We start from the raw sequence: 25,048 nt of genomic DNA, 5'->3' as shown, positions 1-25,048 counted from the left end.
AGAATGCAGTGACAATCTAGCACATAATACAAAGCTGACCTTATTGCCAAGGCAAGGAAGTGCAGGCAGGAACTTCTTTATATAGTTCCTTCAGTCAGGGCCTGCCGCAGAGCTAGGACCTGCCCCTGGCCTTGCAAGAGGCCAGGCGGTCTGCATGCGCGTATGTAGGTGCGTGGCCAGTGCCACAGGAGATGCCGACCTCCGGCATTAGGCCTGGTGTGCCATAGAAGGCACGGCGACCACCACCGTGGGACACTGAGGCCTGGAGGAGCTCGTGGTTGCCGCTGGGCAGGCCGACCCGGGATCTGCAGTGGAGCCAGAGAGGTGAACAGGCCCGTGCGCGGGCCGGACGCAGATGGGGTGCGCAACAAGAGAAGAAAGTAGGGTGCATGAAAACAGGACATAACAAACAGACATAAAGAATCTAACATGTAAGGAACTGACATCAAGTACAAAAAATATAATGCCATGATTAACATACTCTTGAGATGGCAATCTGGAGACAAGCTAAAAGGAGAATTAAAATTCTTGAGCAAGGAGACATTTATGAATGATTTTGATTTAAAATATATGAAGGTTGTTATCAAATTGCCCCCTAAGTGGTAAAAACCTATGCACTAATGTAGTAATGGGTTATGATTAATGTACACATCTAAGTTAATGCATGTTGTTGTCTTCTCCTTTTATGCATTAAATAATGCTGTCTGCATTATTTAAAATAGATTATTTCTATAGAATACTCAGTGCATAGCTCTCCATTGTCTTCCTGAAACGTATTTAAGGCTGACTTAGGGACAGTAGGCTGCAACTGGAAAGGCAGAGATACACAAGCTATAAGTAGACAGAAAAGAGTGTAGGGGAAGAGCCAGGAGACAGAGAAGGTGGGGGATGGGGGACATGAAAGACAGACAGTGTGTGGAATAGAAGGAAGCAGCAGACAGTGATGGAAAGCACAGTGCCAAAACAGAAGTAACACCTGAGGTAGTACTTAATGTCAGAGCCATAGTGTGCCTATGTCCAAAAGGGCCTTGGCCATAGGTAAGGTCATAGGTACCACTACTGAAAAATGCCATAATTCTGCTGATGCCATTGAGATAGGCGTTGCCCCACCAGAATTGGCAGCATGGCCAGTGATGCCTTAGGAAGAGGAGGAGTGGCAGAGCAGCACTCTGTCAGCGACAGCTAGTACATCCTCCTCCTCGACTTCAGTATGCCAAAGGCATGTTGCCCATAAAGAATCATCTGTTCAGCTATGGGATAGAGAGAAAGAAGCAGGCATGAGTGACTCTCAGCTCATTCAAGCAAAAGAGACACCAGCACAACTGTCAACGACATGGTATCTCTCAAAGCCCACAGAGGACATGCAGACAGATCCACTGGCATATTGGGCACACAAGTCCACTGTCTGGCCACACCTAGCCAAAGTGGCTCAGCGATATCTGTCATGTCCACAAACCAGTGTGCCCAGTAAACATGTTTTTTTGATGACGGGGGATATCATTAGCCCTCACCACTCAAGGCTGGCACCAGAATTGATGCAAATGCTAGTGTTTTTGAAAATAAACCTGCCTTTGCTTGGGTTTCCAAATTTTCCTTGTTAATGGCAAGATGAATAAAAGCGATTGAAAGCCTTGCAGCAGTTCCAATTGCCTCCTATGCTCCAGATAATATCAGCATATGTACCTGACCTGAAATGCTGTGCCTGTCCGTCTACTGTCCAGGCCATATATCCCTACAAGGGCCTGACCTCAAACGCTGTGCCTGTCTGAGTTTAGTTCTAACATTTCTAATTTCAGTTTCATGTATTTGTGCATCACATCTTTCCAGAATATTCTTTTCCTGATTTGCAACATTTGGAATGTAACAACATAAAAAGCTGACTTAAGATGTTTGGAGCTTGCATATTTCAGATGCTCAATAGTTTTCATGACCTTCATAATATGGGCCATGTTCCCGAAATCTTTCTTAGATGCCAACAGTAATGTTTATAGTACTATAGAAAACTGGTGTCTCTATGAGGGTTTGACCTCTATCCTCAAATGCTGTGCCTGTCCATCCAGGGCTTACATCCTTAAAAGGGCTTGAGCTCAAATGTTGTGCCTGTCCATCCAGGCTTCACATCCCTACAAGGGCTTGCCCTTTAATGCTGTGCCTGTCCATCCAGGCTTAACATCTCTACAAGTGTTTGACCTCGAAAGCTGTGCCTGTCCATCCAGGCCTTATGTCCCTACAAGGGCTTGACCTCTAACTCTGTGCCTGTCCATCCACATTTGGAATGTAAGAACATAAAAAGCTGACTTAAGATGTTTGGAGCTTGCATAGTTCATATGCTCAATAGTTTTCCGGACCTTCATAATATGGGCCATGTTCCCAAAATCTTTCTTAGGTGCCAATATTTAGGGATGTGCAGACCAAAAGTTTAAGTTCATAAGTCCATAAGTCGAAAGGGGGTCCCATTTGCGGTCAATATGGACATATGGAGAATTCCATAAGTTGAGTCTATGTCCATATGTGCAAATAAAAATTTAAACCCCTCACCCGCCTTAATCCCCCCCCCAAGACTTACCAAAACTCCCTGGTGGTCCAGCGGGGTCAGGACACCATTCCTGAACTCCTTTGCAAGGAGCACGTGACGTTGGCGTCACGTCGGAGTGACGCAGCGTCACGTGATTCCCCTCGGGTTCGCTCCCGGACCCCTCGTTGGGCTCAAAAGGCACTTTTGGCCAGCTTGGGGGGGCCTCCTGACCCCCCCAAGCTGGCCAAAAGTGCCTTCCGAGGGGAATCACGTGACGCCGCGTCACTCCGACGTGACGCGGACGTCACGTGATTCCCCACGCGTCCGCTCCCGGACCCTCACGGAACTTTTGGCCAGCTTTGGTAAGTCAGGGGGGGGGGATTAAGGAGGGTGAGGGGTTTAAATTTTTATTTAGATCAACAATCGCGATTTCCAACGTATTCAACATAGCTATGTTGAATAAGTTGGAAATCCGATCGTTTAAGCCTCATCTTTTTTTTAAGTTAAAAAAAAAATAAGTTGCGTTTTCCATTTAAGTTCAAAACGAATGCACACCCCTACCAATATTAATGTTTCTAGTACTATAGAAAACAGGTGGTAGTTGTACTCTAGTTCATCCTCTCTCTTCCCATAGTTTACAGCGGCACTGTGTAAACTATCAAGTCAACATACGTTGATGTTGTAGATTTGGACTTGAGTAGTGGTTTTCTTATTTCTGAGAGCTCTTCATGTTCCTTTGTCATCATCTGAAGTCCATAAGTACAGTTAATAGCTTCTGGGTATTCACAAATAATCTCCAGCTCAGTTCTTGCTTCAAAAATGGCAGTCTCTATTGCTCTAAAAGCATCTTCTGTTGAATTATCTTTCAGAAATCAAAAAGATGCCATTTTCCTCTGGCAGTGAACCAGTTCAAGAAGAAATGACAATCAAACCACCACATACCTGCAAAAAGGAAATCCTCTAATGCTGTGCCTGTCTGTCCAGGACTTATGTCCTTAAAAGGGCTTGACCTCTAATGCTGTGCCTGTCCTTCCAGGCCTTACGTCCCTAAAAGGGCTTGAACTGTAATGCTGTGTCTGTCCGTCAAGGCTTTAAGTCTCTACAAGGTTTGACCTCAAATGCTGTGCCTGTCCATCCAGGCCTTATGTCCATAAAAGGGCTTGACCTCTAATGCTGTGCCTGCCTGTCCAGGACTTATGTCCCTAAAAAGGCTTGACCTCAAATGCTGTGCCTGCCCGCCCAGGCCTTATGACCATAAAAGGGCTTGAATTCAAATTCTGTGCCTGTCCGTCCAGGCTTTACATTTCTACAAATGTTTGACCTCGAATGCTGTGCTTGTCCATCCAGGCCTTATGTCCCTAAAAGGGCTTGACTTCTAATGCTGTGCCTGTCTGTCCACACCTTATGTTCCTAAAAGGGCTTGACCTCGAATACTGTGCCTCTCCATCCAGGCCTTATGTCCCTAAAAGGGATTGACCTCAAATGCTGTGCCTGTCCACCCAGGCTTTATGTTTCTTCAAGGGTTTGACCTCAAATGCTGTGCCTGTCCGTATGTCCCTAAAAGGGCTTGACCTCTAATGCTGTGCCTGTCCATCGAGGCCTTATGTCCATAAAAGGACTTGACCTCTAATGCTGTGCCTGTCTGTCCAGGACTTATGTCCCTAAAAAGGCTTGACCTCAAATGCTGTGCCTGCCTGCCCAGGCCTTATGACCATAAAAGGGCTTGAACTCAAATTCTGTGCGTGTCCGTCAAGGCTTTACATTTCTACAAATGTTTGACCTCGAATGCTGTGCTTGTCCATCCAGGCCTTATGTCCCTAAAAGGGCTTGACTTCTAATGCTGTGCCTGTCTGTCCACACCTTAGGTTCCTAAAAGGGCTTGACCTCGAATGCAGTGCCTCTCCATCCAGGCCTTATGTCCCTAAAAGGGGTTGACCTCAAATGCTGTGCCTGTCCACCCAGGCTTTATGTTTCTTCAAGGGTTTGACCTCAAATGCTGTGCCTGTCCATATGTCCCTGAAAGGGCTTGACCTCTAATGCTGTGCCTGTCCATCCAGGCCTTATGTCCCTAAAGGGCTTGACCTCTAATGCTGTGCCTGACTGTCCAGTACTTATATCCTTAAAAGGGCTTGACCTCTAATGCTGTGCTTGTCCGTCCAGGATTTATGTCCCTAAAAGAGCTTGCCTTCTAATGCTGTACCTGTCCGTCCAGGTCTTATGCCCCTAAAAGGGCTTGACTTCTAATGCTGTGCCTGTCTGTCCAGGTCTTATGTCCATAAAAGGGCTTGACATCAAATGTTGTGCCTGTCTGTCAAGGATTTACATCTCTACAAGGGTTTGACCTACAATGCTGTGTCTGTCCATCCAGGCCTTATGTCCCTAAAAGGGCTCGACCTCAAATTCTGTGCCTGTATGTCGAGGATTTACGTCTCTACAAGGGCTTGACTTCGAATGCTTTACCTGTCCGTCCAGGCCTTATGCCCCTAAAATAGCTTAACCTCTAATGCTGTGCCTGTCCTTCCAGGCCTTATGTCCCTAAAAGGTCTTGACCTCTAATGCTGTACCTGTCCGTCTAGGCTTTACGTCTCTACAAGGGTTTGACCTTAAATTATGTGCCTGTCCATCCAGGCCTTATGTCCCTAAAAGGGCTTCAACTCTAATGCTGTACCTGTCCGTCCAGGACATGTCCCTAAAAAGGCTTGACCTCAAATGCTGTGCCTGCCCGTCCAGGTCTTATGACCCTAAAAGGGCTTGAACTCAAATTCTGTTCCTGTTTGTCCAGGCTTTACATCTCTACAAATGTTTGACCTCAAATGCTGTGCTTGTCCATCCAGGCCTTATGTCCCTAAAAGGGGTTGACCTCAAATGCTGTGCCTGTCCATCAAGGCTTTATGTCTCTTCAAGGGTTTGACCTCGAATGCTGTGCCTGTCCGTATATCCCTAAAAGGGCTTGACCTCTAATGCTTTGCCTGTCCATCCAGGCCTTATGTCCCTAAAAGGGCTTGACCTCAAATGTTTTGCCTGTTCGTCCAGGATTTACATCTCTACAAGGGTTTAACTTCAAATGCTGTGCCTGTCCATCCAGGCCTTATGTCCCTTAAAGGGTTTGACCTCTAATGCTGTGCCTGTCTGTCCAGGCCTTATGTCCTTAAAAGGGCTTGACCTCTAATGCTGTGCTTATCCAAGAGATTGACCTCTAATGCTGTGCCTGTCTGTCCACACCTTATGTCCCTAAAAGGGCTTGACCTCGAATGCTGTGCCTGTCCATCCAGGCCTTATGTCCCTAAAAGAGGTTGACCTCAAATGCTGTGCATGCCCATCCAGTTCTTATGTCCCTAAAAGGGCTTGACCTCAAATTTTGTGCCTGTCCATCCAGGCTTTATGTCTCTTCAAGGGTTTGACCTCGAATGCTGTGCCTGTCCGTATGTCCTTAAAAGAGTTTAACTTCAAATGTTGTGCCTGTCTGTCTAGGCTTTACATCTCTACAAGAGCTTGACCTCTAATGCTGTGCCTGTCCTACCATGCCTTATGTCCTTAAAAGGGCTTGACCTCATTCTGTGCCTGTCTGTCCAGGCTTTATGTCCTTAAAAGGGCTTGACCTCAAATGCTGTGCCTGTCTGTCCAGGCTTTACATCTCTACAAGGGCTTGACCTCGAATGTTGTACCTGACCATCCAAGCCTTATGTTCCTAAAAGGGCTTGACCTCTAATGCTGTGCCGGTCCATCCAGGCCTTATGTCATGGAACAACATATATGTTTTTTGAAGTTAGTCAATTAAAATATTTCTTGGGTAATAGAAGGCAAGCTCTAGGGATGTGCAGAGGGACCACATACATTACATTTGGTATTCATATTCGGGGGGGGGGGGGGGGGGGGGGGGGGCAGATATGTTGCCTTCAGCAAGGGGGGGCCCGATCCATTCATGCGTCCATTCTTATTTGTTTCCCTGCTAAAATTTAATTAACTACAACCCCCCACCCTCCTGACCCCCTCCCCCCAAGACTTACCAAATCTTCCTGGTGGTCCAGCGGGGGTCCAGGAGCCATCTAATGGACTCACGCCATCGGCTGTCGGTATTCAAAATCATACCAATAGCCTTTGACCTTACTATGTCACAGGGGCTACTGGTGCCATTAGTCAGTCCCTGTCACATGGTAGGAACAATGGATGGCCACCGCCATCTGGTGCTCATACCATGTGACAGGGGCTGACCAATGGCACCAGTAGCCCCTGTGACATAGTAAGGGCAAAGGCTATCGGCGCTATTTTGAATACTGGCAGCCGACGGCCCGAGTGCAGGAGATGGCTCCCGGACCCCCACTGGATGACCAAGGACTTTTGGCAAGTCTTGTGGGGGTTCAGAAGGGTCCCCCAAGACTTTCCCAATGTCCCTGCTGGTCCAGCGGGGGTCCAGGAGTGCTCTCCTGCACTCGGGCCATCGGCTGCCAGTAATCAAAATGGCGCCGATAGCCTTTGCTCTTACTATGTCACAGGGGCTATCGGCACCATTGTGAATACTGGCAGCCGATGGCCCGAGAACATGAGATCACTCCCGGACCCCCGCTGGACCACCAGGGACTTTTGGCAAGTCTTGTGAGGGTCAGGAGGGTCCCTCAAGACTTGCCAAAAGTCCCTGGTGGTCCAGCGGGGGTCCGGGAGAGATCTCCTGCACTCGGGCCGTCGGCTGCCAGTAATCAAAATGGCACCGATAGCCTTTGCCCTTGCTATGTCACAGGGGCTATCGGCGACATTTTGAATACCGGCAGCTGATGGTGTGAGTGCAGTAGATGGCTCCCGGACCCCCGCTGGACCACCAGGGAGTTTTGCCAAGTCTTGGGGGGGTCAGGATGGTGGGGTTTTTGTTTAAATTTGCTCCTTTAGACAGCCAAATAATTTGGTGAAGATTTGTTGTATTCGTGGGAATCGTGATACGTTTCGCTTCCCAATGAATACAACAAATATGGCCCTATACGTTGTGGATTGCCAATACATTGCAAACGAATGCAGGCCCCTAGCAAGCTCTGATGAATGTCACTGTAAATGGAGGCAATTAGAAGATTATTAGGAACACTCTCATGTTTTATTTGATTAGTAAGTTTGTTAAAATGTATTCGTAAATTGTTCTCATTTTCATTTCATAAGAATCCTGCAAATTGTCCCTATGATGTAAGGTTTTTGGATATGTTCATAACTATTTTTTTTTCTTTTTTGATGTGTTTATAAAATGTAATTATTTTTGTGTTATAAATTGTAATTCTTTTTCATAATGCATATCCAATTCCATTTTATTTCATTTGCAAAGATTTGTTTTTCTTTGTAAAAGTTATGAGAAATTAATAAAGAAAATAATTTTAAAAAAGGGCTTGACTTCTAATGCTGTGCCTGTCCAACCAGGATTTACTTCTCTAGTAGAAAACTGGTGGTAGTTGCACTCTAGTTCATCCTCTGTCTTCCCATAGTTTAAAGAGGCACTGTGTAAACTACAAAGTCAACATAGGTTGATATTGTAGATTTGGGTGGGAGATGACGTCAGTGTTTCTTTTAGTCCTAACAGCTGAACACTCTTTGCAAAGGGAACCCTCAGTCTCTGGCAATTCAAAATACTAATCCTTCACAGCATGGATCCTTAATTAAAACAAACACTCTTTAAAGGCTCGTGCTCCACTCTACGGGCCAACCCATTCTGGGGAGCCCTTTCCTGCTCAAAGGAAAGGGAACTCTCCCTGGGGTAGCCGGCCAGGCTATCTCTTAGTACCTGTTGACCCATGTTGAACCGCTGTTCACATGGCACCCTCCTCCATGTCAGCCTTGAAAATTATTGTTTTTATATCTGCTAACTCCACCAGATTTTAAAAGACCTGCGAGAGCTCACTAGACGCCAATGTAAACACCCCAGTCTAGGGGTGAACCCATTTTCTATTGAGCCCTTTCCTGCGCAAAGGAAAGGGAACTCTCCCTGGGGCCAGCCTGCCTTGCCCCTATCAAAACCACAGGGACATGACTACCTCAGCTCTGCCAGCCTGTCTTGCACCTATCAAAACCACAGGGACCAGACTACTTCCGCTCTGCCAGCCTGTCTTGCCCCTATCAACTTTCTGCCACTCTGCCTTACTGCCATACACCAGATGACTCACTCAACGCCTTGTGGTGTTCTTGCCAAAATCATGGTTCCTCAATGTGTTGATGCTAGTCTTTCTGCTTGCTATGTTCCTCCTTCATTGTGCTGTAGGATGTTGATGCCACTTGTCTTGCCACTTTGCCTGTCGTTCTGCCTTCGAGGGTTCATACATCTGTTATTGGTGCTTTCTTTTGAAGCTGTGGCATGTTTTTGACACTCTTGCTGCTGCTTTGCACCTCTGTTAAAACACTCTTCCCACTCCTAGTACCCCTTTGCCCCTTTAAAGTGCCTTAGGCTATTCATGCCCCTTTGGTGCCACGTTGCCACAGTCTAAGTGCCTTGGAGCTCTTTTCTCATTCTGATGATTGCTCCCAAGAAGTTTCATCAGAATTGATAAGAAAACTCCAATTCTGGAGCCAAAAATAGGCTGCAAATACTTCCCCCCATTGACTTTAATGGGAATTCAGAAAAAAAATAAAACTAATCAACGAATTGGGTTTCCCCCTATGAAGCGAAAGCAATGGATTTGGGTTCTGGTGAAACGAATACCGAATCGAAACACATTTTTTCCTTCTGCACATCCCTATAATCCTGCATGCTTGCCTTGCTAGATACTACTTTGGGCCTCACTGATAGTTCCTCCCCCTTGATTATTTCATATACAGAGGAGGAGAACAAGAGCTATGCCACTGGGAGTGGGTGATCCTCAAAAGGATAACACAATATGGGTCATCCCTTCTAGGAGCTCCTTCCAGGGTAACCAGGGAGAATGGGAAATGTTCCTTGGTATGGATATTGTATTTGATTTATTTTCCACTTTTTAGACAGTTCAAAGTGGATTTTATTCAAGAACTATAAGTATTTCCCTGTCCCTGGAGGTTTCACATTCTAGATGGATGATTCATCAAGCTGAGTTAGGCCATCATCGTGTGCTAAATGCGGTCTAGCATGTGATAATCATGCAATGTTTATCACATCATGTGTTAGTATTTATATAAGATAATGAGTATGCGAAACCAGAAAAAGTATCCAAATGAAAATCTCCTACCGCATCGGATGATAAAATTTCACATACTAATGCTGTACTTAACAAGGGATATAACGCCACCATTTCTATTTATGATAGGGGGCAAAAATATTTTCATTGTGCCATAATGGTCATTATCATAGCAGCAAATATCACTCTCAATAAAATGAGGCCTTTTCTTGGACAGACCTACACAGTTCTTGTGGCCCAATAAAAACACCTTTTCTTACCTGCCATCTTCCTAAAGCTCAATGTTATGGGGAAGTGCATTAGTAGTGCAAAACTGGATGCATCAGGCTGCTCAATAACAAGAACAACAGGAACAACTACTACAACCGGTGAAGGAGGTTCAAATGCCTCTTAGGGAAGTACCCACATCAGAGGCAGAGCTGCAAGCCATGCCAGTAGTACACGCTAGGGATGTGAATCGTTTTTCAACGATTAAAATTATCGTCCGATAATGTTTATATCGTCTTAAATCGTTATAGAACACGATACAATAGAAATTCTAACAATTTATCGTTAAAAATCGTTAAATCGTGTTAGTGCGCACTAACTCGAGTTAGTGTGCACTAACTCCCCGTTAGTGCGCACTAACTCGATTTAGTGCGCACTAACTGAAAATGATACAAATAAACACTTTCCAGGTCACTGAAGGTCAGTTAGGAATGAATATGTGTTCCTATTGGCTGGCTGCCCTCTTATCTATTGATGTTACCAAGGTTACCACTGAGGTGATGGTTGGGGGGATGGGAAATGGAACTGGAAACTAACGAACACCAACAGAAAATGAAACAAAGTGTTCACACTTCCCAGGTCAGTAAAGGTCACTTAGGAATGAATATGTATGTATGTATTCCTATTGGCTGGCTGTGCTCTTATCTATTGATGTTACCAATATGATTGGGGGGATGTGAAATGGAAACAGTTGGAAGCTTGACAAAAAAAGTAATGTAATGATCAGCACTCACGTGACTAGAACTTGTTTGTTTATTATTTTTGTTAGCAGGCACCTGAAATGCTAGTGCATGTTGAATTTGCCAATCACTGTGCATTTTAGAAAGGTGGTCCTGGCTGGAACTGTACACAGTTCAAATATATGTAATTGATTGTTGGTAAGTGTATTTTTTAAGTAGCCACACTGGCACCAGTATGTTTACTTTTCCTCCTACTTAACTCACTAGCTCAGCTTTGTAAGAAGGGCTTCTCTGCTTGTGTGTTGTTTTTGTTTGGTGTGAGGAGAGCAGAAACATCAGATCTTTATTCAATCTACTACAGTCATCTCTTACAGTGCCCTATCCCTATTAATACCAGGAGTGTTGTGATCTTCCTGCACACAGTGCCCTAACCCTGATACCAGTCTGAGACAGCTCCCTCCCTGCATTACTAGTGAGAGGCTGGCTTCACAGACAGGGGGGAGCTGCCTGACCCTCACTCCTGACTTCCCCCATGTCCCAGCTAGTGAATGGTGTGTGGGTGAGGGGGGGGGGGAGGATGGTGAAGTCTGAGACAGCTCCCTCCCTGCATTACTAGTGAGAGGCTGGCTTCACAGACAGGGGGGAGCTGCCTGACCCTCACTCCTGACTTCCCCCATGTCCCAGCTAGTGAATGGTGTGTGGGTGAGGGGGGGGGGGGGGAGGATGGTGAAGTCTGAGACAGCTCCCTCCCTGCATTACTAGTGAGAGGCTGGCTTCACAGACAGGGGGGAGCTGCCTGACCCTCACTCCTGACTTCCCCCATGTCCCAGCTAGTGAATGGTGTGTGGGTGAGGGGGGGGGAGGATGGTGAAGTCTGAGACAGCTCCCTCCCTGCATTACTAGTGAGAGGCTGGCTTCACAGACAGGGGGGAGCTGCCTGACCCTCACTCCTCCGGGGTATTGTGATCTTCCTGCACACAGTGCCCTATCCCTGATACCAGGGGTGGTGTGATCTTCCTGCATGCAGTGCCCTATCCCTATTAATACCAGGAGTGTTGTGATCTTCCTGCATGCAGTGCCCTATCCCTATTAATACCAGGAGTGTTGTGATCTTCCTGCATGCAGTGCCCTATCCCTGATATCGGGATGTGTGCAAGAAGATCACAACACCCCCGGTATCAGGAATAGGGCACTGCGTGCAGGAAGATCACAACACCCCCAGTATCAGGAATAGGGCACTGTGTGCAGGAAGATCACAACACCCCTGGTATTAGGGATAGGGCACTGTGTGCAGGAAGATCACAACACTCCTGGTATTAATAGGGATAGGGCACTGTGTGCAGGAAGATCACAATACCCCTGGTATCAGGGTTAGGGCACAAGTTCTAGTCACATTGACTGATCACATTACTTGTTTTGTCAAGCTACCAACTGTTTCCATTTCCCATCCCCCATATACTGTCAGTAGGAAACTTGGTAACATGAATAAATAAGAGGGCAGCCAATAGGAATACATATTCATTCCTAAACTGACCTTAACTGACCTGAAAAGTGTCAAATTGTATCATTTTCAGTTAGTGCGCACTAACTCCCAGTTAGTGCGCACTAACTCCCGTTAGTGCGCACTAACTCGAGTTAGTGCGCACTAATCGGAAAAACGATTTTTAACGATTTTTTAACTAAAAAATCGTGCCTAAGACGATTTTCTTGCCCTGCCACATGATTTCTATCGTTAAGACGATATGGAAAACGATTCACATCCCTAGTACCCGCTGACCTAGACCAGGGTTTGCCATGCAAGAGAGCAGACAGGTATTACAGGGAGTGAATCTTTCATCCCTGTACCACATTGCTGTGCATTCTAGAGGACATGTGATCATGAGGTATCGCCTGAGCTCTCAGCCTGTTATGGAATTTTATGTAGAACTCAAGGGAGCTGGATTAGTCCCTGAAAGGACCCATGGTCCCAGGCTTCACCGAACTATTGTGCACCCTGCATTTTATGGCATCTGACTGATTCTAAACAACAGAAAGGGTCATCGGGGGAATGTCCAAAAAGTCTTTTTGCCTCTGTCTGGGCCAGGTTCTAATAGCTTTACGTAGCCGCATTAATCATTACATAAGATTCCTTCATGAAAGTCAAGACTTGCTGGACCTGAAGAGAGCTTTTTATGCTTTTCCAAACTTTCCAAATGTAGTGGGAGCTATTGACTGCATTCACGTAACCATCATCCTACTTTTTGGCAGGGAGATCTACCGCAGCAGAAAACTCTGCCACTCTATCAATGTGCAAGTGATCTGTGACAATCAACTACACGTCTTTGACATGGTTGCCAGGTACCTGGAGCCTGCACATGATTCCTTTATACTTAGGCATTCTTGCCTGTTTGAACAATTTGAAGACAGACTCTACAGTGATGGTTAACTCATAGGTATGAGAGGTTCTTATTTCTATCATCCCTCTCCAGCAATGTGTTTACAGAAAATGGCAGAAAATGGCAGTGACTGTCAGGGATGTGACTGCATCAGTTACATGGCAAGTGGCTTGCACAGTTAGGTCAATAAGCCATTGTGCCAGGGCCCATATTTCTCTCTCCATGCTGTTTTGCTATGTTTCCCTACAGAGTACTTTCCACTAAGGTCAGTGTGAGACTGAGCACTAAAGATTTTCAACTTGTCTGCTTAAAACAAGTGGCAGACTCCGGGGTATTGTGGCAGTTCATATCCTCTCTCTTGCAGATGTTAAAACGTTTCTTGTCTATGCAAACATTTTTAGGTGCACAGTGCAGGCACTCCCAGGTCAGCTGTGCCCTCTTAGTGCTCTGTCAGCCCACAGCTAAGAGTACCCATATTGGTATCCTGTCTGCAGCACTTCTGCTCTGATAGTCAGTATGTCAGCCACAGTGTGTCTTCACCATCACAGGGGTACACAGTTCAATGGAAGCTTTGGGGCAATCCTATTCAGTTTCTCATGTGTGACAAATCTGTATCTCTGTAGGACTTACAACTGAACAGCCAGGGATATGAACAATAATATCATAAAGTTGATGTCTTTCTGCAATGACAGGTGTGGCAGCTGTGATGACCAGCTTCAGTGTTATAGGAGCACTAGAACCAGGTAGAGATTGTTTGCTTGTGAGTGACATGTACACATTTTGTATGCACCTCAGATACATTTTCCAATTCATTAAGATCTGACACAGCTCAACAAAGTGATATAGCATATATATATATATATATATATATAACTTTAAAAGGTGGCGCAGACTTAGGGTTTGGAAATACCTTTTTATAGCTCACATCAAGCTATTGCTTAGCTTCTAGTGTCACAGCATGCTGTGGGTTGGCAGCGAGATAAGAAACAATTGAGGGTTGTACCAATGCTGCCATTCTCTCTTTTCCATAGGAAATTTGGGATATGGTAGCAGGATTTGGTTTTTCACAATTGTCACTATTCCCAACACACCAGGAGAGATGAGATACAATGAGATCTTATGTTCTACTAGGGGTGTGCATTCGGTCCCTACGTTTTGGCAATCCGCAATGGATGTGGCCATATTAGTTGCATTTGTGGGGAAGCGAAACGTATCGCGATTCCCCATGAATACACAAATCTTCGCCAAATTATTCAGCCGCCTAAAGAAACCAATTTAAACAAACCCCCCAACTTCATGACCCCCCCCCCCCAGCAGCCGACGGTCTGAGTGCAGGAGGTCGCTCCCGGATCCCCGCTGGACAACCAGGGACTTTTGGCAAGTCTTAGGGGACCCTACTGACCCCCACAAGACTTGCCAAAAGTCCAGCGGGGGTCCGGGAGTGACCTCCTGCACTCCGGCCGTCGGATGCCAGTACTCAAAATGGCACCAATCGCTTTTGCCCTCACTATGTCACAGGGGCCGACGGTCGGCCCCTGTGACATAGAGTACTTTACATAGAGAAGAGGAATCCAAGTGAAGAAGCATCTGTGCCATAAGAAAGAGCAGACGAGTAACCACCATTTCCACATACTGCAACATTCTGTGCCAATGATGCAGCCACCTGCAAAAAAAAAAAGTAAAGAAAACAATAATTGATAATTGCAAGTCTGATACCCACAAGAGTGACCATCCAGCACTCACTCAGGCAAGGGAAGAGAGAAGACCAGCATTAGTGGCATGGAAAATGATAGCTCAAATGAGTGTGGCTTACTCTGAACCACACCATTGGAATATAGAACCTTTCCCACCATGCAGCCATAAGAAGTGCAGTGGGGAAACCTTTCATGGCAATTGTGAAGACTACACTATTGTTGATATCCCATTAGAAAATGTTGGCAGAAAAAAACCAGTCTGCCCAGCAAGCTTATGGTAGCATCTGCTGTGCCATACAGGTTAGAGATGAGCTTCGTTTTTCTGGCTCGGGTCGGGTTTTGGTTCGGGCGCTTTGTGGGAAAACTCATTTTCCCATGGATTGTTTTTTGCCAAAAACGAAACTGGAACCCGAATCTGAAATCGGAAAAACGAATGAAAAAAAAAAAAAAACACGAATCGGGAAAAAAAACACGAATCGGGAAAAAACCCACACCAACCCTTAAATTTTACTTTGTTACACCCCCCACCATGCCAATCCCTCCCCAAGACTTACTAAAAGTCCCTGGTGGTCCAGCAGGGTCCCGCGAGCGATCTCTCCCTCCATGCCATCAGGCTGTCGGGCCTGCTATGACTCAAAATGGTGCCGATAGCCTTGCCCTTACGATGTCACAGGGGCTACCAGTGCCATTGGTCAGCCCCTACCACATGGTAGGAGCACACGATGGTGCCGGCCGTCCATTGCCATGCTCCTACCATGTGACAGGGGCTGACCAATGGTACCGGTAGCCCCTGTGGCATCGTAAAGGCAAGGCTATAGATGCCATTTTGAATCATAGCAGGCCCGACAGCATGGAGGGAGAGATCGCTCACGGGACCCCGCTGGACCACCAGTGACTTTTAGTAAGTCTTGGGGAGGGATTGGGATGGTGTGTGTGTGGGGGGGGAGGGGTGTAAGAAAGTAAAATTTAAGGGTTGGGGTGTTTTTTTTTAATAAATGTGCCCCTCCCCCCACACTAACCTGAAAAATGAATTTTCTCCGATCAGTGCCATTTTGAGTACTGGCAGCTTCACTTGGATGCCTCTTCTCTATTCATCTCCCCTGAAGACAACCTCTCTTCTAGAAAGACAACCACTCCCCCAGCGGGTCAACCACAGAAAGACAACCACTCGAGCACCAACTTCACTTCATCAATTCCAGACAACCTCAAAAACACTTCTTATGTTAGAGATCTAGGTGTACTCCTAGATAATCAACTTAGCCTCAAAAGATTTGTAAACAACACAACTAAGGAGGGTTTTTTCAAACTACAAGTTCTCAAAAAGCTAAAACCCCTTCTTCACTTCTATGATTTCCGCCTGGTCCTTCAATCAATCATACTCACGAAAGTTGACTACTGCAACTCTTTGTTGCTCGGGCTCCCTGCGGTCACAACCAAGCCACTACAGATGTTACAGAACTCAGCCGCCAGGATCATGACGAACTCAAATAAAAGGGACCACACCACGCCCATCCTCTACAACCTCCATTGGCTCCCAATTAAATATAGAGTCCTCTACAAAGTCCTAACCATTATGCACAAAAACTTAAACAACTTAGCTCCACTGGACCTCACCTACCAGTTCCACACCAACAACTCCTCCAGACCGATAAGAAGAGCATACCAAGGCACCCTTTTTGTCCCACAATCCAGAACTTCTCTAAGGAATAGGGCCCTTTCCACAGCAGGACCTACTCAATGGAACTCTCTCCCACCGGATCTCCGACAAGACCCCTGCCAATCTCTTTCAAGAAAAAACTCAAAACATGGTTATTCAGCCTAGCATTTCCAAAGCCCTCCTGTCAACCAATTACTTTCTCATCCTAGCCTCCAACAGTACCTACCAATTTCCTCCCTTAAGTATATCCTGTAGTAATTTGCTCTCAGTCCCACTCTCTTAGTCATTTTTCACCCTCTATACCTCGTCTAGGGCCACTGATCCCAGGCAGTTTCACATCTCCTCTTCCTTTTCAAGCTCTTTGCTCTCCTCCATTCATTCCTTTTCACCCCCTCAGTAACTACCCAAACTGTTTTAGACGATCTAACGCCTAGTTTCTATCCTTATTGCTATATTACTCTAATTTTTGTTCTTGATATTAGTTAACGCATATTCCATGTAACTCAAAGTTGTTTTTGAAATGATACTCAAAGTTGTTTTTTAGTTGTTTTTTAGATGTTTTTTGTTTTTTTTTTGTTCTATATAATTGCTCAAGGGCAAGCTTTATTTGTTTCACTGTAAACCGGTTTGATTTGTATCTAATGCAAGAAGATTGGTATATAAAAGTAATAAATAAATAAATAAATAAATGCTTCTCTCTAATCTCTGCAATCACTCAACCCTCCATTGACACTTGTATCTACTCTTCTTATGAATATTTATATTCGGACATTCCAAAGCACTATTTTCACTGGTTCTTGGGTGAGTATTGGATGGCTTTAGTCTTGCATTTCTCACTTTATTTTCTCTTTTCCTTTACGTTTGCAGGTGGTTGCATCATTGACTCTCATCACTGCAGTAAGTGGAAATGGTGGTTACGTTCCTACTCTTCCTTCTGGTGCAGATACTCCATCCACTCAGATGTCTCATCTCTACATGGATGTTTCTCCCATTCAGATGCCTCCTTTGAGCCATCACTCACTATGTTACCAATGCTGGTCACCTCTCCTCTTGTGAATATGTACACACTGACAATCCTGTGTACTTTTCTTACTGGTTCCACAGTGGCTGCTAAATGTTGTCTCTATAAGCTTCTGATTTGCATTCCTCACTTTTATTTTTCTTTGCCCCTTTTTTTGCAGGTGGGCACATCATCATCAGTGCTCATCACTGCAGTCTGCATAAACTGTGATCCCACTCCTACTCATTCATTGCCGTTGCTTTGATGAAATGCTGCATCATCTACAATTCTTCTTCAGATAGTGTCTGCTTTGTCCACTTTGGCAGGATGTCAGCATGGGTGTGGTCCCAGCCCTGGATCCACATCCAGATGATTACCATCCTGGAGGGTAAGGTTATGGAGCATATATCACACCATGATGATATCTGCTATTTTCTCTGGTGAATACTGCAGTGATAGTAGTCAAGGCTGCAGAACCAGCTTTTTAAAAGGTTGAATTTACATTCTATGACTGACCTGTCTTTCATGTACACCTCAATATAGCAGATTTCTGCCTCTGTATGTGGTGCAGACAGGGGAGTGAGCAGTCATGCTTTACAGCTGAAGCCAGCATCTCCTGCAAAATATTGGAACTAGAACAATTCATTAACTTGCTGTGTGCAAGGCACCAAAATCCATCATGCTGTTGACCTATTGATACTCATCCCATATTTCAGCCAACACTTTCAGTACCCACCTCAGAAAACATACACTTAATCATCCTAGACAGCTAACATTTGATTGTATAGCAGAATATTATGCGCTTTTGGCAGCATGCATCAGAAAGTGTGCAATATTTTGCTTTCCGTACACTAGAGAACTTACGTTTTGACATTTTTGTTTACACTTTGGTTTGACTTCTATTTCCAACTTAAGGTTAGATTTTTAAAGAAGTGCGCGCACATTCATAAATGTGTTCAGGGCTGGATGCGTCTCGAGTGGCATGTATTTTGCAAAGTTAGCGCATATGTGTGCGATCTATGCAAAATGCGTGCATGTTTCACAGCGAGTTGTGGACATCTGCTGTGTGCAGCTCATGCGCTTGGGCACACTGCTGTGTGCGCATCTATTTGCGTGTATAATAGGGATGTGAATCGTTTTTGAACGATTAAAATTATCGTCAGATAATTTTAAAATCGTCCAAAATCGTTAGAGTGCACGATACAATACAAATGCCCACGATTTATCGTCAGGGGCATTTGTAATGTATCGTTAAATAGGGCACACCAAAAAAGCCCCTAAACCCACCCTGACCCTTTAAATCGACCCGACCCGACCCATCGCTATTTTTTTTTTATGGAGGCCCGCGCCGCAAAAAAAAACAAACAAAACCCATCTGACCCTTTAAATCGACCCCCCACCCCCTCCCGACCCGACCCATCGCTATTTTGTTTTTACGGAGGCCCGCACTGCAAGAAAAAAAAAACCCATCCGACCCTTTAAATCGACCCTCCCCCTCCCGACCCCCCCAAAACCTTTTAAAGTTACCTGGTGGTCCAGGGGGTCCTCGGGGGGCCTCGGGGATAGAGCCAGGGGGGCCTCTGGGAGAGGAGAGATCCAGGGGGGCCTCGGGGAAAGATTTCCCAGGCATCAGCTGTTCTAAAAAAAAAAAAATGGCGCCGATGCCCCTTTGCCCTTACCATGTGACAGGGTATCTGTGCCATTGGCCGGCCCCTGTCACATGGTAGGAGCACTGGATGTCTGGCACCATCTTTACTCATCAGCCCATATTATACTATGGGCTGATGGCCGGCGCCATCTTTAAACATGGCGCCGGCCATCCAGTGCTCCTACCATGTGACAGGGGCCGGCCAATGGCACGGATACCCTGTCACATGGTAAGGGCAAAGGGGAATCAGCGCCATTTTTTTTTTTTTTTTAGAACAGGTGATGCCTGGGAAATCTTTCCCCGAGGCCCCCCTGGATCTCTCCTCTCCCCGAGGCCCCCCTGGATCTCTCCCCGAGGTCTCCCGAGGCCCCCCTGGACCACCAGGTAACTTTAAAAGGTTTTGGGGGGGTCGGGAGGGGGGGTCGATTTAAAGGGTCGGATGTTTTTGTTTTTTTTTTGCGGCATGGGCCTCCGTAAAAAAAAAATAGCGATGGGTCAGGTCGGGTCGGGTTGGGAGGGGGGGGTCGATTTAAGGGGTCGGATGGTTTTTTTTGTTTTTTTTGTGGCGCGGGCCTCCGTAAAAAAAAATAGCGATGGGTCAGGTCGGGTCGGGTTGGGGGGGGGGTCGATTTAAGGGGTCGGATGTTTTTTTTTGTTTTTTTTGCGGCGTGGGCCTCCGTAAAAACATAATTAGCGATGGGTCGGGTCGGGAGGGGGGGGGGTCGATTTAAAGGGTCGGATGTGGTTTTTTTTTTTGTTTTTTTTGCGGCGCGGGCCTCCATAAAAAAATAATTAGCGATGGGTCAGGTCGGGAGGTCGATTTAAAGGGTCGGATGTGGTTTTTTTTTTTTGCGGTGCGGGCCTCCTAAAAATATGTGAATTAGAATCGGAAACGATTCCAATTCACATATCTTAACGATCAGATTCGAGCCCCCCCGCAGCCAAATCTGATCGTTAAGACGATCTGGCACACGATTCACATCTCTAGTGTATAAATTCATGGCTGGCAGGAGCAGGCAGCAAAACTTCACCACCAGGGATATTGCTCTGCTTGTGTCCCTGGTGGTTGAGAATGAATGAGCATTATTTCCCCTCAGAGGCTGGAGAAGAAATTTCCCCCAAATCAGGAGGCCCTGGAGGGCGGTGCAAGCCTGTTTTAATGAAAAAGCTTCACACTGCCGTGGAGTACATTTAATGTGTTTTACAATAATGTAAGCTACTGCAAATGGGGACACTGTGCGAGTGTGAAGGTCAGGTTAGGCCTGGGGGGAGGAAAGTGGGTGCAAAATACAGAAGCATAGATTTTAAAACATGTGCACACATGTGAATGGAAATGCAAGGGCGTGACTTCCTGTTCTTCACTACCTGCTAGAGAAATGTGTGCCAAACGTCGTCACCGGGGATGTTGCTCTTCTGGCGTCCCAGGTGCTGGCAGACGAAGTCCATCTTTTTCTAATCCAAGGCAGATGAAGTTCTTCTTTTCCCAATCCAAGGCAATAGGGCCAATTATCAGGTACTAAGGAGGGCCTGGAATAGACTGCAGGACTTTGGTGGGGGGGGGGGGAGGTGTGAGAGGAGGTGAGGGCTGTGCATGCCTTCGAAGACAGGATGGAGGACAACTGATGCGATCCTCAGGACCATACAGCTGTTGGGTGCAATGGATGGCCGGCGCCATCTTGTGCTTCTATCATGTGACAGGGGCTGACCAATGGCACTGGTAGCCCCTGTGACATAGTAAGGGCAAAGGCTATCGGCTCCATTTTGATTACTGGCAGCCGATGGCCTGAGTGCAGGAGATTGCTCCCGGTCCCCCGCTAGACCACCAGGGACTTTTGGAAAGTCTTGGGGGACCCTCCTGACCCCCACAAGACTTGCCAAAATTCCCTGGTGGTCCAGCGGGGGTCCGGGAGTGACCTCCTGCACGCGGGCTGTTGGCTGCCAGTATTCAAAATGGTGCCGATAGCCTTTGCCCTCACTATGTCACAGGGACTGACCAATGGCACCGGTAGCCCCTGTGACATAGTAAGGGCAAAGGCTATCGGCGACATTTTGATTACTGGCAGCTGGCATCTTGCGTGCAGGAGGTTGCTCCAGGACCCCCCGCTGGACCACCAGGGACTTTTGGTAAGTCTTGGGGGGGGGGGGGTCAGGAAGGTGGGGGGTTGTAGTTAATTCACTTTTAGCCGGGAAACGAATAAGAATGAATGCATGAATTTATCGGGGGCCCCCCTTGTGAATACAACATATCTGCCCCCCGATGAATACGAATTATGAATGCAACATATGCCGTCCCTCTGCACATCCCTACCATCAATACGTTGTACCATCAGGCTTGCACCTAGATATTCAGCTTTTAAACATAGCCACATTTACTGTGCATAAGATAGTCATATATGCACAACTGTCTATACCCCTTATTCATCAACATGCATGCTCCTAGCTGATAACAAGAAAAATTGCATACTGTGGTGTAGTGCAATGAATGACTAGAGAAGCATATACAGTAGGAGATCTATTACTAGGGATGTGAATCGTTTTAGGACGATTAAAATTATCGTCCGATAATTTTAATATCGTCTTAAACCGTTATGGAACACAATACAATACAGATTCTAACGATTTATCGTTATAAATCGTTAGAATCGTGAGCCGGCACACTAAAACCCCCTAAAACCCACCCCCGACCCTTTAAATTAAATCCCCCACCCTCCCGAACCCCCCCCCAATAACTTAAATAACCTGCGGGTCCAGCAGCGGTCCGGAACGGCAGCGGTCCGGAACGGGCTCCTGCTCCTGAATCTTGTCGTCTTCAGCCGGCGCCATTTTCCAAAATGGCGCCGAAAAATGGCGGCGGCCATAGACGAAAAAGATTGGACGGCAGGAGGTCCTTCCGGACCCCCGCTGGACTTTTGGCAAGTCTCGTGGGGGTCAGGAGGCCCCCCACAAGCTGGCCAAAAGTTCCTGGAGGTCCAGCGGGGGTCAGGGAGCGATTTCCCGCCGCGAATCGTTTTCGTACGGAAAATGGCGCCGGCAGGAGATCGACTGCAGGAGGTCGTTCAGCGAGGGTTCCGGCGCCTCGCTGAACGACCTCCTGCAGTCGATCTCCTGCCGGCGCCATTTTCCGTACGAAAACGATTCGCGGCGGGAAATCGCTCCCTGACCCCCGCTGGACCTCCAGGAACTTTTGGCCAGCTTGTGGGGGGCCTCCTGACCCCCACGAGACTTGCCAAAAGTCCAGCGGGGGTCCAGAAGGACCTCCTGCCGTCCAATCTTTTTCGTCTATGGCCGCCGCCATTTTTCGGCGCCATTTTGGAAAATGGCGCCGGCTGAAGACGACAAGATTCAGGAGCAGGAGCCCGTTCCGGACCGCTGCCGTTCCGGACCGCCGCTGGACCCGCAGGTTATTTAAGTTATTTGGGGGGGGTTCGGGAGGGTGGGGGATTTAATTTAAAGGGTCGGGGGTGGGTTTTAGGGGGTTTTAATGTGCCGGTTTTTTGATTTTTCGATTTTTCGATTTTTAACGACCCGCAGGTTTTTTAAGTTATTTGGGGGGGGGTTCGGGAGGGTGGGGGATTTAATTTAAAGGGTCGGGGGTGGGTTTTAGGGGGTTTTAATGTGCCGGTTTTTCGATTTTTCGATTTTTCGATTTTTAACGATTTTTAACGATTTTTCACGATATTTTACCCCCCCAAACGGCAACAATACGATTCCCTCCCCCTCCCAGCCGAAATCGATCGTTAAGACGATCGAGGACACGATTCACATCCCTATCTATTACTGAAGAATGCATGCAGCATGATATTCTCACATCTATATGACTGTTATGGATCTCCTTGGAGGGAAAATGTATTAATAGCAATCATTGTCACATACCAATTAGCACCTACAGAGCACACTCAAGGTAGTCTTCCCATTTCTTTCCTATAGATATAGGACCTGGAGAAGAAGGCCTGGTGGCTACACCTCAAGAAGAGGAGGTGGGTGGAGTGGCTGCATGCCAAGTGAGCTGGGCTTGCTGTTAAGTTAGTCATCCATGCTAACAGTCATTTTTTTTACATAGCTTACATATTTTTCCACATTTATGTCCACTTAATTCTGACCTGTGCTTTTATTTTAACCCGAGGAAGAAGAAGCAGCAGCAGCAGGCCCAGCTCCTGCAAGACCACCAGCAGCAGTCACCTCTGTGGGGGGTAGAGCCTGATGGAAGCTGCAAAAATCCAGCTACCTCTCACCGAAGAGGCGTATCCTGGGCCTCTTCCCATTCCCCTACCTGTAGGGCCTCCTCCCTGTTTTGCCCAGGGAGTTAGGAATGCAGGGACACAAATTGGCCAGCCTTTGCTGGCCCAGGGAGGCATCCATGGCCCTTTCATTCCTCTGCCCCCTCCCCCCACATGACCAGCCCAGAGGCTCATCATCGGGAGCACGTTCTTCTGATGATGAGCCTCTGATGAGAGAATTCAGAGCCACATTTTGGGCTTTCGTAGGGGGGGGGGGTGTGAGAGGAGCTGAGGGCTGTGCATGCCTTCGAAGACAGGATGGTGTGATCCTCAGGGCCATACAGCTGTTGGGTGCAGCTGTAAGTGTCCTAGGAGATTATATCCATGCTCCGGGGAGGGGCGCAAATTATGCAGATTACAAATATATCAATAGCCCCTTGGATTCTCCTACTTGCACCATGTTTCAAACACATAGAGCATCCCCAAGGAAATCCAGCTTCCTAGCTGCTGAGGTAGACATGCTTGTAGAGCATGTCATGCACTTCCAGAAACTCCTGTATATTCCCCAGTCAAAGAAGGTAGATGCCTACAGGAAGGAACAGCTCTGGAAGTATATCAGACATTTGGTCAACTCAGTGTTCCACCACAACCATAGCATTGGGGAGCTAATGCACAAGTGGCGAGACCCGAGGAGACATGTAAAGGCAAAGCAGGGTCAGAGGCTTGCAGAGGGACCAGGCAGCCATGTCAGGTTCACTCCATCAGAACAGCTGGTGCTCAGCACCTTATCAGAAGCTGCTGTAGGTGGAGTTGGCCGCTGGACACAATGGAGCAGTAAGGGCAGGAAGGTGAGCATTGTACTTAGCATTCTAAAAGTTGGTTATGTATAAAGATATCCATCATGCACGTCTTTATAAGTGAGACAGTATAGCCTTATTAAATGTAATTATGGCATAGCAAATGTGCTCATGTATGCTATGCAAATCATTATTGCTTACAGCTGTAGCTATCAGTATGTACACTGTATAAACCAAAGCTCTTTGTTCTTTGTGGGGTGTGAACCCCAAGGAAACGTAAACATATATGGAAAGACAAATCTCCTTCTAGACCAGTGGTTCCCCACCCTGTCCTGGGGGCCCCTGGGCCAGTCATGGTTTCAGGATATCCACAATGAATATACATGAGAGAATATTTGCATGCACTGCCTCCTTAGCATGCAACCATTCTGTCATACATATTCATTGAGGACATCATGACTGGCTTGGGGCCCTCCAGGACAGGGTTGGGAACCACTGTTCTATACCAATGGCAATGGTAACATCAAATATGTTTTTTTATGTGCTTTCCTACTACTCAAGGGCGAAGGCATCCTAACAAAGGAGCCAGCAAAATCAGGATGTGTGTTTAAAACATGAGTGGGTGAAATGTGTGTGCAGTTACAAGCAGGGCCCCTATTTTAAGAACATAAGAACATAAGGCTATAATGTTTTCCTATTTCCTAGGCATGTGTTCCTCAAGGCAGGGTCTGTGCAAATGTGTTCCTCAAGGCATGTGCAAATGTGTTCCTCAAGGCATGTGTTCCTCAAGGCAGGGTCTGTGCAAATGTTTTGTCTCCATGGTATGGAGTGGGATCAGCTAACAGTGAATGCATCCCTGAGCACAGTATCTGCCCTACACAGTAGGGATGTGAATCGTTTTTGAATGATTAAAATTATCGTCAGATAATTTTAAAATCGTCCAAAATCGTTAGAGTGCACGATACAATACAAATGCCCACGATTTATCGTCAGGGGCATTTGTATTGTATCGTTAAATAGGGGGTGGGAAAACCGGCACACCAAAAAAACCCTAACACCCACCCCGAACCTTTAAAACAAACC

This window comes from Rhinatrema bivittatum, chromosome 5, assembly GCF_901001135.1.
Source record: "Rhinatrema bivittatum chromosome 5, aRhiBiv1.1, whole genome shotgun sequence".
Taxonomy (NCBI): domain Eukaryota; kingdom Metazoa; phylum Chordata; class Amphibia; order Gymnophiona; family Rhinatrematidae; genus Rhinatrema; species Rhinatrema bivittatum.
Note: the sequence above shows the minus strand (reverse complement) of the source record.